The 15,397-nt window shown below is 39.4% G+C and overlaps 1 protein-coding gene across 3 annotated transcripts in view; it reads right to left on the reverse strand.

The window, feature by feature from the left end:
• Positions 1-15,397, reverse strand: part of kalrna (kalirin RhoGEF kinase a) — a 584,657-nt gene that overhangs the window by 511,399 nt on the left and 57,861 nt on the right. The window lies entirely within an intron of this gene.

The raw sequence follows: 15,397 nt of genomic DNA on the forward strand, positions 1-15,397 counted from the left end.
GTGGCTAGAGGAAAGATATGGTTGGATTCTCTTTACAACAATTGAGGAGGGAATTGACAGGCAAGTTGGGCCACATGGCGTTTTTCAATGCTGTATGACTATGATTATATATGTGGAAAATAAGAACTTTCAGAAGCTAAAGTGCTGAAGTAGCGACGGACAGAACTGATGTATTAGACGCTCAGAAACCTGGAGAATGAAACAAACTCCCCACAGGATTGTTACTGCACAGAAGGGGATTTATCACCTCACAGATTACATGCTGGCTCCTTGTGTAGCCTTCCATGCAGTCCTATTTACCTGCTTTTTTTTTCTAGTCACCTGCTGCAAGCACTTGACAAATAGCAAATGTGAATTATAATTTAGGCACAAGAACTGCAGATGGTGGCTTACCAAAAAGGACACAAAGTGCTGGAGTAACAGCACGTCAGGCAGCATCTCTGGAGATCATGGATTAGCAATGATTTGGGTCTGGACCCTTTTTTAGACTGATACACCCTTCATCATTTTACAAATCTCTATATGGTTGCCCCTCAACCTCTTATGCTCCATGGAAAAAAAACTAACCTTATGGTGGCACAATGGTGTAAAAACAATGATATGTTTACTGGAAAACATATCATTCAAAATACTTGCACTGACCAATAGTTCAAAATAATGCAGAGCTAAAAACAAGCTGCCGGAGAAACTCAGCAGGTCAAGCAGCATCTCCTGTGGAGGGAATTGACAGATGAGATTTGTATCAGGACCCATTATGATGGTGAAGAATGGTCCCGATTGCATGTCCATTTCCCTCCACAGATGCTGCCTGATCTGCTGAGTTCCTCCATCAGTTTATTTTGCTCATTATTCCAGGATCGGGACTTTCTTGTGTCTCCGTGCAAACTTTTATTTCTTTTGTATTCTAAAACATTCTACAACTTTTATGGGCCTGTCCCATTTAGGTGATTTTTCAGCGGACTGCCGGCGACTGTCAAGTTGCTGGAAGTCGCCTGAAAAACCGGCAACTGGAACAGCGACTGTCAGAGTGGGACACACACACACAAACACATCACTTCCTTCACCAGCCCGTTATGCAGGTTCTGAAAACTACTGCTTGTCTTTTTTTCCCCCAATGAGCCAATGAAATTCACCGGTCAGCACCGGCTACAACCTACGAGAACCTCCGACCTCCTGGCAACCCATTAAGACCTCCTGGCGACCCACCTACGGCACGAGAATTCATGTTGAAAAATTCATGGCAACCATAATGAGGCCGCGATTTGTTCCCAGAATGCGGGAACTCCTCGCGACCATGAAGGCGACTATCCGGCAACCACCCACGAACATGTGACGACCATGTGGCGACTGCAGTCTCCTGCAAGCGCCTAAAAAGTCGCCTAAGTGGGACAGCCCCATTAGTTTGGAGGAAGAATTATTATATATTTTCCAGGTGACTTTATCCGTGTCTGTTCAGCTCAAGCAACAGCATTTCAAAACATTCAAATTTGAGAATAACTTCCTCCAAAGCCCGAGTTCAATATTCAGTTATATAGCAGTACTTGGCTGCATTTCAATAATTGTACAGTAGGGCCGAGGTTGCTGCCAGGACTTTGTGTATTTAATATATACCATTTGATTCAGGAATTTTGTTCTGTATGAAATGAATCCTAAAGGAGCTGCAAACAGACTCCAGACAGCTGCTGCATTTCTGACTCTTTACTGCGCTACATAGCTCACTGTTGATAATGAGGAACATTTTCTACAAATGTCCCACCAGGGATCACTTTGTGACCCCAGACTTACTCTACCTGTCTCCTTGATTCACTGAGGCAACTTACACAATGTACATATATCGGATATTTATCCTGAAATTTCCACAGTATAAAGCCGAAAGTTCGATATGAAGAATCTTAATTTGCTGCCGTGATAACACCAAAGTCTTGTTGTCTTCAGAGAAAGGAACCTCTACAATGCTGAGAACTATATTCAACACTCTGTATCTTCTCTATTGTGCTTGAACTGATTATATTTATGTATGATATATCTGATCTGTTTGGATAGCATGCAAAACAAAACTTTTCAGTGTACCTCAATAAATGAGGCAATAACAAATCTAAAGGTGAGAGAGCGGGAAAAAGCTGAGAGCAGGTGAAGTTTGGTAGCTCATTGGGACTTGAAACATGGATCAATGGCTGGTTTATTATTTTCATAGTTATTCTTTAATTCTCTCGCACACCCAGTTGCTGACCTAGTTGAGAGTTTAGCTAACAAGAAAGCCACAGCAGGCTGGTGTTAAAGTGACAACTGGGTTGGTAGCTTGGAATGAAAAAAAACTGCAATGATTGGGGGGAGAATGGAGAGAATCAGAGGAAGGGGGAAATGGATAGATTGTGGCCTTGGTGAAAACTGGGAAGCGTAGTATGGGAGGGGAGTGATTTAATGAAAAGGTCACAGAAGGGACCACAAACATATGGAAAGATAATTGTCATGGGTGGTAGCACTGGTAGAGACCAGGAAGAATGCATTAGATTGATATGAGGGCCCATGGCTAGCACTTATGTCCTCCTGATGCATAAGCAATGTTATAAAAAAAACACTCACCTGCTGGAACTGGCAATTCCCATCTTGTTCTTGTAGCTGCGTTTCCCAAGCTCAATGAAACTCAGCTACTGCCAAAATTGAAGAATAGATGTACAGAGCTGACAAACTGTTCTAGTCACCACAATCTAAGGACATGATAACACCAGAGAGGATTCAGAGAAGATTTACAAAGTATGTTGCCAGAATTGGTGGATATACTTATGAAAAGAGAATGGCTAGGCTGGTTTGGTTTTCTTTAAAACAGCATGGTGTGAGAGAAAATGTAATTGAAGTGTAGAGTATGCTTAACAAGAGGCATAAGTAGAGTGGATGAGGAGCAACTATTTCCCTTAGCAAAGGGATCAAAAACTAAATGCATTGATTTAAATTGTAAAAGGACAGAAAGTAAGTTGAATTGCAACAGACTTATGGACTTCGAGGAAATGATTACTTCAGATATCTTCAACTTAGAGATTATGTAAAATCGAACTCTCAAAATTTTCGAATTAGAAACTCAGAAATTCTTGATGAATGTTGGAACAAACATCCTAATACAGAAAAATTAATATCTTATATATATAATATCTTATTAGACAGTGACATCCCTTCGACGGACTTACACAGACAAACATGGGAAAAAGAATTAAATCAAGTAATAACGAAAGATACTTGGGAAGAAAGTTTACAACACATACATCAGTGTTCACTAAACGCCAGACATTCTCTAATACAATTTAAAGTAATACATAGGTTACATTATTCAAAAACAAAACTACATAAAAATTTTCAACATATTTCACCTATATGTGATAAATGTCAACATTTAGAAGCTACATTATCGCATATGTTTGCAAACTGTACAAAAATTAAAAAATTCTGGGTAAATATTTTTAGTATAATATCTAAAGTAACCAACACACAATTGGAACCAGATCCAAAATTAATAATACTCGGAATATTAGAATTAAATCAAACATTTAGAATAACACAAAGAAACTTTATTGATTATAGTTTAATAACAGGAAAAAAACTAATTCTAAAATTTTGGAAAGGCCCTACGGCCCCCACAATCAAAATGTGGATTATAGATTTCCAAAATGACCTTAAACGTGGAAAGAATCAGATTTTCCCTGTTGGACAAACAGGAATTATTCGTTGGAACATGGTCTCCTTTTATTGATTACTTAAAGGGTCAGAATAGTTCAGCACAGGAACCTGACTAGCACTCGGGCTAAAGATTGGATGAAATGCTACACTCTGAAATGTACGAACATATCTCGAACGATGTTTTTTATTTTAATAAATTTTTCCATTCTTCTTTAACTATCTCTTTCCCCCTTTTTTTTTTGTTTTTTTGTTTTTGTTTTTCTTTCCTTTCTTTTCTTCCTTTACTTCATCTATCTCTTTAGTTCTATCTAGTTTAAAAAAAACAAAATGAAGAAAAAGGCAAAAAGTATTGGAGACAATGTAATAATAACTGACAATATTATCAATTAAAAAATGTAAGACAGTAATGATGTAATAGATTATGTACCTATCTCCAATAAAAAATATTTTCCAAAAAAAAAAAAAAAAGAAAGTAAGTTGAAGAAAAATAAATTATCCAGAATTTTGTGTGTGGAACTTACTATCTGGAGAAAGGTCTGAGATAGTCCCAACCCAAAACATCACTAATTTATGTTCTTCAGTGATGCTGCCTGATCCGTTATATTTTATGTATTTTTTGTAAACCAGCAGCAGCAGTTCCTTGTGTCTCAAATTTACTACCCGTTTGGATGGTGCAAGTAGAAACTCTCTTCACTTTTAAAAAGTACTTGATGTTCTGCAATCTACAAGGCTGTGGACATAGAGCAGGGATTTGGGATTAGGCTGTAAAACATATTTTTGGCCAGCATGGACTCAAACTGACTGGTTTCCTTCTGTGCTGTAGATCTTCCAAGATTTCTGCTTCTATTCACTTTGTTCTTTATGTGGGGCTTTCTGTGGCTATTAGTTTTCTATTGTATTGCTTTGCCTCGGTGCAACCCAGGTATTGATCTCGCAAGAGCTGGTTGCATTCTGCATTGTGCCCTTCCTGCTGTTGGCTCTGGGCAGTCCTATGCCATCTCTCATGATACTAACATGGTATACTAATTAAGGGCAGAAGCTGAAAGCACAACAAGTGCCATTATATCCAGAAACACTTTCATCCTTCTGTCATTTTCTTTATACAAATCACTATACTACCTGGATCATTTCTGTCAAATTTCATGACAGTGATTTTCCAATGGAAAACATTTACTGTTAATCACATGCAAAGCCTATTCAGTTCTCAAGGGCAGAAAATCTCCAACAGCTGCCGTTAATTCATTTAATCCTATTTAGTAAATCCAAATCAGAAATCTTAGACTAATTCAGTGGATTTTCTATTGACCGTTATGGATCACGGTGACCCACAGGGTTTATTTGCAGCTTTGTACTTCTAAGAGTCAGGCCCTATTCTTAAACGCTGCTGAGGGGATCCGTGGTAGGTCGTCTTGGCAGCAGACAGTTTTATCAGTAACCATTTTCTTTGCAATTCTTATCTTGTAGATTAACAAGACAGGTGTTTCCCAGCACTTTTGTTCCCCCATTGAGTAGAGTGGTCAATTATAACCATAATGGTTTTAAACAAGCAGCCTCAGAATTTTCATCACTATCAACAGCACCACTCCCAAAATTACATCTGCGCAATGTTAAATAGTATGAATTTTGAGTCTAAACCCAGTTGAAACACCTGTTTACAAATGAAGGAAAGAGTAAAAAATAATGTGAAAAAAATCAAAGATATCTACAGAATTCTGTTTCCAAAAGTAGTTCAAAAATTGGGAGGGGAATACTTCGACCTCATAAGATCTTAGCTCTGCACTAATTGATTTTAATTATAAACATGGTTCACATATTTGTTGGCAATAATGTGTAATGTATGTAGTACCAAAGAAACATTTAGACAAGAACATGGATAGGATATGTTTAGAGGGATATGGGCCAAATGCAGGCGCATAGGTGGGACCAGTGTAGAATGGGGCGTGATGGTCAGTGTGGGCAAGGGCCTTCATTGGGTTGAAGGGCCTGTTTCCATGCTGTATGACTATGACTCAATTAGGAGCATTGAATATGAATCAGGAAGTCATGATGCAGCTCCAGAGGACTTTGATTTGGCCGTATTTGGAGTATTGCATGCAGTTCTGGTCGCGCCATTACAGGAAAGATGTGAAGGCTTTGGAGAGTGTGCAGAGGAGGTTTACCAAAATGCTGCCTGGATTAGAGGGTTTTCAGCTACGGAGAGGTTGGATAGTCTTGGATTGTTTGCTCTGGAATGTCCGAAGTTGAGGGTAGTCTTGATAGAAGTATATAAAAAGGTATTGATAGGGTAGACAATCAGAACATTTTTGCTAGGATGGAAATGCCCACCACTAGAGGGCATAGCTATAAAGGTGAGAAGGGGGACATTTAATGGGTATGAGCGAGGCAAGTGTGGGCCTGGCAATGCTTTGCCAGGGGTAGTGGTGGACGCAGATGCGATAGTGGCATTTAAAACGCTTTTAGATAGTAACATGGAAGTGCAGGGAATAGAAGAATATGAATCATGTCCAGGCAGATGAGATCAGTTTCACTGGGCATCATGTTCGGCACAAACATTGCGGGCTGAAGGGCCCTTTCCTGCAAAGTAGAGTTCTATGTACAGGAATAATTAGTTTTCTTAATGTAAGCAGCACATTTGCTGAAAAAGTAAATGTCTGAAAACACCACAGGCTATGTTAATACAGATGTTTCTTCCAATTTAAAAATAAGCTGTTGTGCTCCAGATGCCAAGGTATTTAAGGCAATGTGTGACTCAATGCAAACCAGGAATCTCCCTGATTTCATCTCCTCTCCAGTTGCAGGAGCTGATTAAAGCTGATGTGATGGTATACCCATGTTACACATATCCATAGCTGCCCAGATCTCAAGAAAGATCAATCTGGCAGACTTCCATCTTCTGTGAGTAATCCAAAATCTCTTGTTGGCAGATATGCCTGTTGAGTAAAGGGATTAGGCTTGGCTCTAAGCATGTGGTAGAATTGCTGAAGGATTCTCACGAATGGATGGTGATTCATACTAATGGCAGTGTATCCTGTGAAGAATTAGCTGCAGTAAGGAGTCAACAGCAAGTATGTTGGTGGCAGAACAATTAAAACTGATTACTATAAATGTTATTCAATCTCACAATTTTACTGTAGACACAAGGAACTGCAGGAGCTGGTTTACAAAAAAAAGACACAAAGTGCTGTAGTAACTCAGCAGGTCAGGCAGCATCAGTCAATATTTTCTCCAGAGATGCTCGCAGACCTGCCGTTCAGAATTAAGTTTTATCATCCGAGGACAAATTTCCGTGAAACTTTCTTCACTTTAAAATTATTCATTTTATGAACACTAAAAATAATGCACTCATGCCAAAATTGAGGTGAGGAATTTTGGAACGGGTGGAACCGATCTTTCCGCTGGAATTGATATTGGAGTTTAAGTATTTATTTCCATGAACACATCTATTCTTGTATCCGCAGGAAGGGGTCATTGTCAGACACAAATTAGGGTATATCTGCACAACAACTGATAGAGGAGCTTCCACCCAGGAGTGGAATCCAGAATCAAGTCTTGCTGCCCCTGATTTTTTGACACAATCATCTAACATACAACAGTGCATTCAGAAAGTATTCAGACCCATTCACTTTTTCCACATTTTGTTACATCACACCTTATTCTAAAATGGATTAAACCCATTTTTTTTTAATCAATCTACACACACCCCATAATAAAATAATCGAAAACAGGTGTTTAGACATTTTTGCAAAATAATTAAAAACAAATAACTGAAATATCACATTTACATAAGTATTCAGACCCTTAATCAGTACTTTGTTGAGGCACCTTTGGCAGCGATTACAGCCTCAAGTCTTCTTGGGTATGACGCTATAAGCTTGGCACAACTGTATTTGGGTAATTTCTCCCATTCTTCTCTGCAGATCCTCTCAAGCTCTGTCAGGTTGGATGGGGAGCGTCGATACACAGCTATTTCTAGGTCCCTCCAGAGATGTTCAACCAGGTTCAATTCCGGGCTGTGACTGGGCTACTCAAGGACATTCACAGACTTGTCACTAAGTCATTCCTGCATTGTCTTGGCTGTGTGCCTAGGGTCGTTGTACTGTTGGAAGGTGAACCTCCGCCCCAGTCTGAGATCCAGAACGCTCTGGAGCACGTTTTCATCAAGGATCTCTCTGTACTTTGCTCCGTTCACCTTTCCCTCGATCCTGACTAGTCTCCCAGTTCCTGCCGCTGAAAAATATCCCCACAGCATGATGCTGCCGTCACTGTAGGTATGGTATTGGCCAGGTGATGAGCAGCGCCTGGTTTAAATGCAGGTTTGTATTGCTTGTCAGAGAGGGATTTCCTCGGGCTGCTAGCTGATAAAGAAAAATCGATCGGACCTCCATTCCCTTTATTTATTTTTTAAATCGCTGGACAATTTAATCGCTGGATTAAAGTAAAAAGTGACTTCTAACGCCCTCAACACCTTCAACGTGACGGATCGCAATATCAGGACAAAACAAAAGATAAGTCGTGTATCTCACATATAATCTTGCTTCTTGGGGTGGCTTTAATCTAATTTTACGATGCAAAAATATTATTTGGGCCCCATATGAATCGGCCGTGTCTTGCCTGCCGATATGGGTTTAAAATTTACGGCAACGTTCCAATCGATCACATTCCAGAAACACGCACTCTCAAGATGATTTAAATCCTTATTTGTTTTGGACAATCATGTCATAAGAGCACCTAAATCATCTATATATTGTGTCTATCCATAATCAATATTTTTATACTAAATATCCACAACAGTTTTAGTCACATGTATTGTGCAAAAAATAATAATTTTGATTATATTGAGAGTGGATGTTTCTAGATTAATTTATGGGAATTAAACATTAAATTCCTTCCATTAGGCATATAAGTTCATGACAGTGAAATTTAAAAATCATGTTGTATTGTGAATTCTTGTGTGAATGAGGTCAGTTTGTTATTTGGATACTTCAGCTATTTAAAAAAAATTAGCTTTTTCTTAAGAAATTGATAGATGTTTAGATCTAGTAATTGAATTTAGATGAATCATGATGATTAGATGAATTTAATTGATTTGATGAAACTGGTGAATATGAATTTTTTGTTGGGTATTTACTATTTGTTTTAGCGTTTAACTTTATCATTTTTACCTTTTTTTAAAAACTGCAAATAATAACTTGTTTCTGTTAATGCGGTTCAGTGTTTTTTTTCCTTTGCATTTTAAACAGATGTCTCCGAAGAAGAAATGCAAAATTGTCAATCCAAATGCCCAGCAATAGAGACTATTTCGACAGCATTCGCAGAGATTATCCGAATTTGGACTACTCCAAATGTGTATGACATTATTAATGGGAAAGTAGAATGTCTATGGAGCAAAGGAAATAGGCAACGTTTCGGGCCAAAGCGTTGCCTAGTTCCTTCGCTCCATAGATGCTGCTGCACCCGCTGAGTTTCTCCAGCACTTTTGTCTAGCATTTAAACGAGACTCTATGCTCCTTCTGTAGCCTCACAAAGTAAATGCACACTTTTTGATGTTCACTCCAAGTCACGAGAAGATCCGACCAAAATAAATTTCCCGCTAAATCCGTCGTCCACGTGCAAATCAAACATGGACTTGGTTCCACAACCCAAACACGATCTGAATCCACAATCACTACAGTCTAAGGCCACAGACTGGACACAGCCGTGTCCACAGTGTAAACACAACCAGGATATCAGGGATCGGTGGTCGGCACGGTCTCGGTGGGCTGAAGGGTCTGTTTCCGCGCTGTCTCTAAACTAAACTAAACAACTAGAGTGGGGTCCAGACCACTCACTGGCTCACAACGGCCTGTTTCCTTCATCATCATTACTTTTTTGCATCATTTCATTCATTTGTTCTACATCTCTCTACATCGCCACCCATGGCTGCATCGCCAACAGTCTGTCTGTCCCTTTGTTGCTTGTTTGTATGTGTTAAATGCATGTATTTCACTGAAGTAACATTAATAGCCTCAAATGGTCTCCCTTTATTTGATGTGTGAAAGAAATAAAGGCTCTGCAGAGCAATGTTGGATCGGTTGGATGATGTACAGCAACCTGCATCTGTAAGCAGCAGTAAAAATCTCTCACCTCAGTAACTTTCAGTGAAGGGAGGTAGGAATAGTAAGCCTGACATTAAGGCTGAATATTAAGTCTGAATGCATCATTAAATTGAGCGGTAGGTCATTTCCTATCCTTTGTAAGGGAACAAGACTGACATTTAGTACAAGTGGTACCTTTGGTGCACACATACCAAAATGATTTTGGTTTTGTTTCTGTTAATTTCTCACATTTTCTTATTGCACATGATGAAATGTTTAATGGGTTGAGGTTTATTTTGATTAACAAAGGTCTTCAGACTTTTTGTTCACCCCTTAGTGATAGCATCCTTTAATTAATTGCAATTCTCTCTGACTAATGTAGAAATTTTCTTCATTACTTGATTGCTCGTTAAAATGATGCAAGCTCAAACTTAAGCAAATGAACTGAGGCAGAAAAATTAGGTGTAAATAGTTCATTTACTTGTCAGTCTAACCGGGATCGGCCATAGGTTTTCATCAGGAATCACATCTATTGCCATCATCATAGCCAGTTCAAGGAGTAAACTGCAAATAGAAAACAATGGATGGAAGAACTCACCAGTTATGTTTTAATCTGTTGAAATGCAGAAAATTCACCCTAATCAAGCAGTATTACATTGTGGGGGTGTTTAGAATCCACCCCTGCAGTCATGGGTCTTATTTTATGATAGTGGCAAATCCTGTACTTCATTTACTTCAAAGTAAGGTTTTACTTTAACTACAAATTTAACAATAAAAATTAGCTAAAGTGTGCAATGTATTGAAGCATCTTAAAGGATTTTTATTTGCTGTTGTAAAGAATGATGCTTGGCAAAAAAAACAAAAAAATCATGGTGATTTCACCAATTAAAGAAAATAGCAGAGTTTGGACACAGAATGAGATTTATGGAGCAATTGAATTGAAGACTCATTAGGACAGGCAGCATCTCTGGAGAGAAGGAATAGATGATGTTTTGGGACGAGATCTTTTTTCAGACTGAGAGTCAGGGGAGAGAGAAAGTAGAGGCATGGAAGGGTGCAAAGTGAAAAGGTCAGATCAAAGAGACGATGATGGAGGAAATGAAGAATGGTTCACTGTTGGCTGAGGGGAAAGTGACAACGAGGCATACGAACGGTAAAATTAATCAGGAGGACCATGAAACTAATTGTAGAACTAGGGTGGGGGAGGGATGGAGAGAGAGAGGGAAAGCAAGGGTTACTTGAAGTTAGAGAAATTAATATTTATACCGCTGAGTTGTAAGCTGCCCAAGCGACATATGAATGTTGTTCCTCCAATTTGCGTTTGGCCACACTGATAGGGAAGGAGGCCCAGGATAGAAAGGTCAGTTTGGGAATGGGAGGGGGAGTTAAAGTGTTTAGCAGCCGGAAGATTACGTAGGCCCAGGCGGACTGAGTGAAGGTATTCAGATAAACGATCGCCAAGCCTGTGGTTGATCTCGCACACCTAGTGCACACCTAGAAGTGTGGATCCAGTAGATGAGGTTGGAGAAGGTGCAAGTGAACCCCTGCCACACCTGAAAGGACTGTCGGGGTCCTTGGATGGAGTCGAGGGAGGAGGTATGTGGACAGGAGTTGCATCTCCTGCGATTGCAGGGAAAAATACCTGGGGAGGGGGTGGTTTGGGTGGGACGGGATGTTAACCAAGGAGTTGCGCAAGGACGGTCTCTGCAGAAACCAGTAAGAGGTGGAAATGGGAAGATGTGGCTAGTGGTGGGATCCTGTTGTAGGTGCCGAAAATGTTGGAGGATTATGTGCTGTATGCGACGGCTGATGGGGTGAAAGGTGAGCCTGTTGGTGGGTGGGTTCCAGCCTGTGTAGCTAGTATTCATGGAGATTGTTAAAGGACAAAACCTATGTCCATCTCTCATAATGCCACCACATAACAGTGAGAAAAGCCAACAAATGGAAATTTAATTCATGCTCTCCATTACACAGGCACACTGATTAGTGAATGAGAAGAGGTATACCACCACCTTCAATGAGATGGAAGCATTTTAGACAATGGCAACATTCTGTCCTTCCTAGCACTTCTTGTAATGATGTTTAAATGGTCAACCGTTTAAACAATGTTTATATTTAATTGAATGCCTTGATTGCTTTATTAAACTACTAAACTGTTTAACTGCTTCACTGAGAGGTTGCAAACAATTAATGCAACATTAGCAGCCAACTGGTGACTGAGGAACAGAATACTGCCTTTCACAAGGGTTTAAAGTATTCCACTAGATTTGGTTCATAGGAACATCTTTCAGGTTGATCCAAACATTAGTACAATCTAAAACTTGGCATTTCAACTGACTGTACATAGATTCAACCACTGCAAGAAATAATACAATGAACAGATATCAATCATACACAAACATGCTTTATTTTGTTACAGGAAGCAAGAGCTTCTTATCTTGCTAATCCTTTACCAACTACTTAAATGATTTATATTGTCATGGAACACCTAATACATGATGAAAAACACACCTGAAGTTTCAGTGAATAATGTATATAAGCAGAATGTGCATTCTCCGGTAAAGCTGAACTATTTTGTGCATGTCTATTTATATTATCAACCCCTTTTGATTTAATTCCCCTTTCTACGATCTGTTGTTCGATCACTGCCAGCTGAAGCAATCTACAGATTGTAGGCAAAGGACTAAATGCCGGTGAGATGGGTTCATAGCTAACTTATTTGACATAGAAACCCAACAGAATAAAATATTTATATTTACACTTTGAACATGCTTTTAAAGTAAAATAAAATTCCATATCTTCTGTTCTTGATGAGTACAAATGCAGAGAGATTTGCAACGTTATTCTAAATTCATTCAATAAAACTTTAGAAAAGGATGGTTTTGTGTGTTATCCTTGTGTTAAAATTGTGGCTGAGATATTATTAAGCTGAATAAAGATATTCAAATAACACTGCTCTGAGCAATATTTTTTAACTCTCTAGTGGCAGTATGTAACTTCATTTTGATATAATATCCTTAAAATTCATTCCTTTCTTTCACGTTTAATGTATCTCTCACTTTCTGATTCATCAATGTTTGTTAGAGCTCTGTGGGCATGTATGCTCTCCTCATTCCTCTGTAATGTGAGCAATAAGTAGGTGAAGAAAATTAGCATTTCAATCCCAAGCAACCATAGTATTGTAAATGCATTTAGAAAATACTTTTGATCGTTCAACTCCCTTACATGAGTTAAAGTGCTTTGCAGCAGAAAAACTAAGTACTTTACTTAATAAGTGCATGCCATAAACTGATCTCTAACCTCTAGCCATTTCTGTGCACCTGCTTTCTCCTACTATTATGGATTCATTGATGTTTGAAGCTTTAATGCATGGTCTGCAAGGGTTTTTTTACATGGTTCAACTAATAGAAATGTGGAACTCAAGTAACAAGGGTAGATGACTGAAGAGTACTTTTTCCCCCTCAGACTACTTGAACTTGATTACAAATGCTCACGATAGATCATTCTAGAACAAATATATTTTGTAAAAGTCCTCATGTTGTAATGTATTTACTACTGACTGAGATGATCGTAGAGTATTGAAGCAATGTAGTTTGGCTTCACAGTTTCCAATAATCCTGTACTTATTTTTCCTTTCGGCAAACACCAATATTTCTACGAATAACCTAATATCTCTAAAATGTAATCTGTTTGCATTCGCACTGTAATAGAATATTATGTGTAAATATTGGAAACAGCTGAGAGAACTGAGCAGGTCAGGTAGCAGTTGTACAGAGCCCAAGTGCAGTTGTACAGAGCCCTAGTGAGACCACACCTGGAGTATTGTGTGCAGTTTTGGTCCCCTAATTTGAGGAAGGACGTTCTTGCTATTGAGGGAGTGCAGCGTAGGATTACAAGGTTAATTCCCGGGATGGTGGGACTGTCATATGCTGAGAGAATGGAGCAGCTGGGCTTGTACACTCTGGAGTTTAGAAGGATGAGAGGATATCTCATTGAAACATATAAGATTGTTACGGGCTTGGATATGCTAGAGGCAGGAAACATGTTCCCGATGTTGGGGGAGACCAGAACCAGGGTCCACAGATTAAGAATAAGGAGTAAGCCATTTAGAACGGAGACGAGGAAACACTTTTTCTCACAGAAAGTGGTGAATCTGTGGAATTCTCTGCCTCAGAGGGTGGTGGAAGCAGGTTCTCTGGATGCTTTTTAGAGAGAGCGAGATAGGGCTCTTAAAAATAGCAGTCAGGGGATATGGGGAGAAGGCAGGAACAGGGTACTGATTGGGGATGATCAGCCATGATCACATTGAATGGCGGTGCTGGTTTGAAGGGTCGAATGACCTACTCCTGCACCAATTGTCTATTGTCTATTATCAGTGGAAGCATAGGGACGGTTGATGAATCAGGTTGAGATCAGAAACATGAACCATTTCTCTGCCTGATGTAATGTTGCCTGATCTGTTGACTTCCTCCAAGTACTTGATTTTTGCTTCAATAACACCCAACTAATTTGTATAACATGCCAGTCATAGTTAAATGGATGGTTGTGTGTTCATGCTGTAAGATGATTTGTTTAGTTTAGATTAGAGGTACAGCGTGGAAACAGACCCTTTGGCCCACCATGTCCCCGCAACCAATGGTCACCCGTACACTAATACTATCTTACATACTGGGGACAATTTACAGAAGCCAATTGACCTACACATCATTGGTATGTGGGTGAAAACCAAGGAACCAGGAAAAAACCCACATGGTCACAGGAAGAACGTGCAAACTCCATACAGACCGCACCCGTATCAAGATCAAACCTGAGTATCCGCCGCTATAAGGTAGCAACTCTACCGCTGAACCACTGTTGACAGGTTTGTATGAAAGCTAAGTATGTTAGGTTCAGATAAACCTAAAATAATTGTGAATATATATCTTGATTGATACTATTGTCCTGAACAGGACAATTAGTTGGATATGATATTTTGAAGACACATTTATTGCTTATAATGTGGGAACATTGCATATCCAGGTCTTTAGAACTTGGTTTCGACCATTAATTGCCTTAGTAAATTGGACCCACTGCCTCCCTGGTTTATGATCTTATGACACAGGACATCAGCCCATCAAGGCCATCAATGGAGTGTCTAAAATATTGGTCTCCAGTCCCTAATAACTTTGATTTTATTTTCAAGTTCAAGTTCACATTTATTGACCACACACACCGATTATCGTACAGTGGAATTTGACTTGCCATGCAGCCATACAAACAAAAGAGCACAACACACAATAGAATACAACATGAGCATCCACCACAGTGGAATCAACGTTCTTCACTGTGGTGGAAGGCAATAACTTTGTCAGTCCTCCTCCTTTGTTCATCCGTGGTCGGGGCCATGAACCCTCCGCAGTCGCCGCTATGGATGGCCCAATGTGCCTTATTTTCCAGATTAGAATGTTAAAAAACCATTGGCATGAAATGTTTCGTCCACAACACACTTCTATGTTAAAATATGGAAGCTTATTTTTCGCACATGGAATATAGGACTATTCTGCACAGGAACTTGCCCTTCAGCCCTCAATGTCCGTGCCGAGCATGCTACCTAGTTGAACGCATCTCGTCTGATTGCACGTGATCCATATTCCTTCCATCTCTGCATTTCCATA

Source organism: Leucoraja erinacea, chromosome 7, assembly GCF_028641065.1.
Source record: "Leucoraja erinacea ecotype New England chromosome 7, Leri_hhj_1, whole genome shotgun sequence".
NCBI classification, from domain to species: Eukaryota; Metazoa; Chordata; class Chondrichthyes; order Rajiformes; family Rajidae; genus Leucoraja; species Leucoraja erinaceus.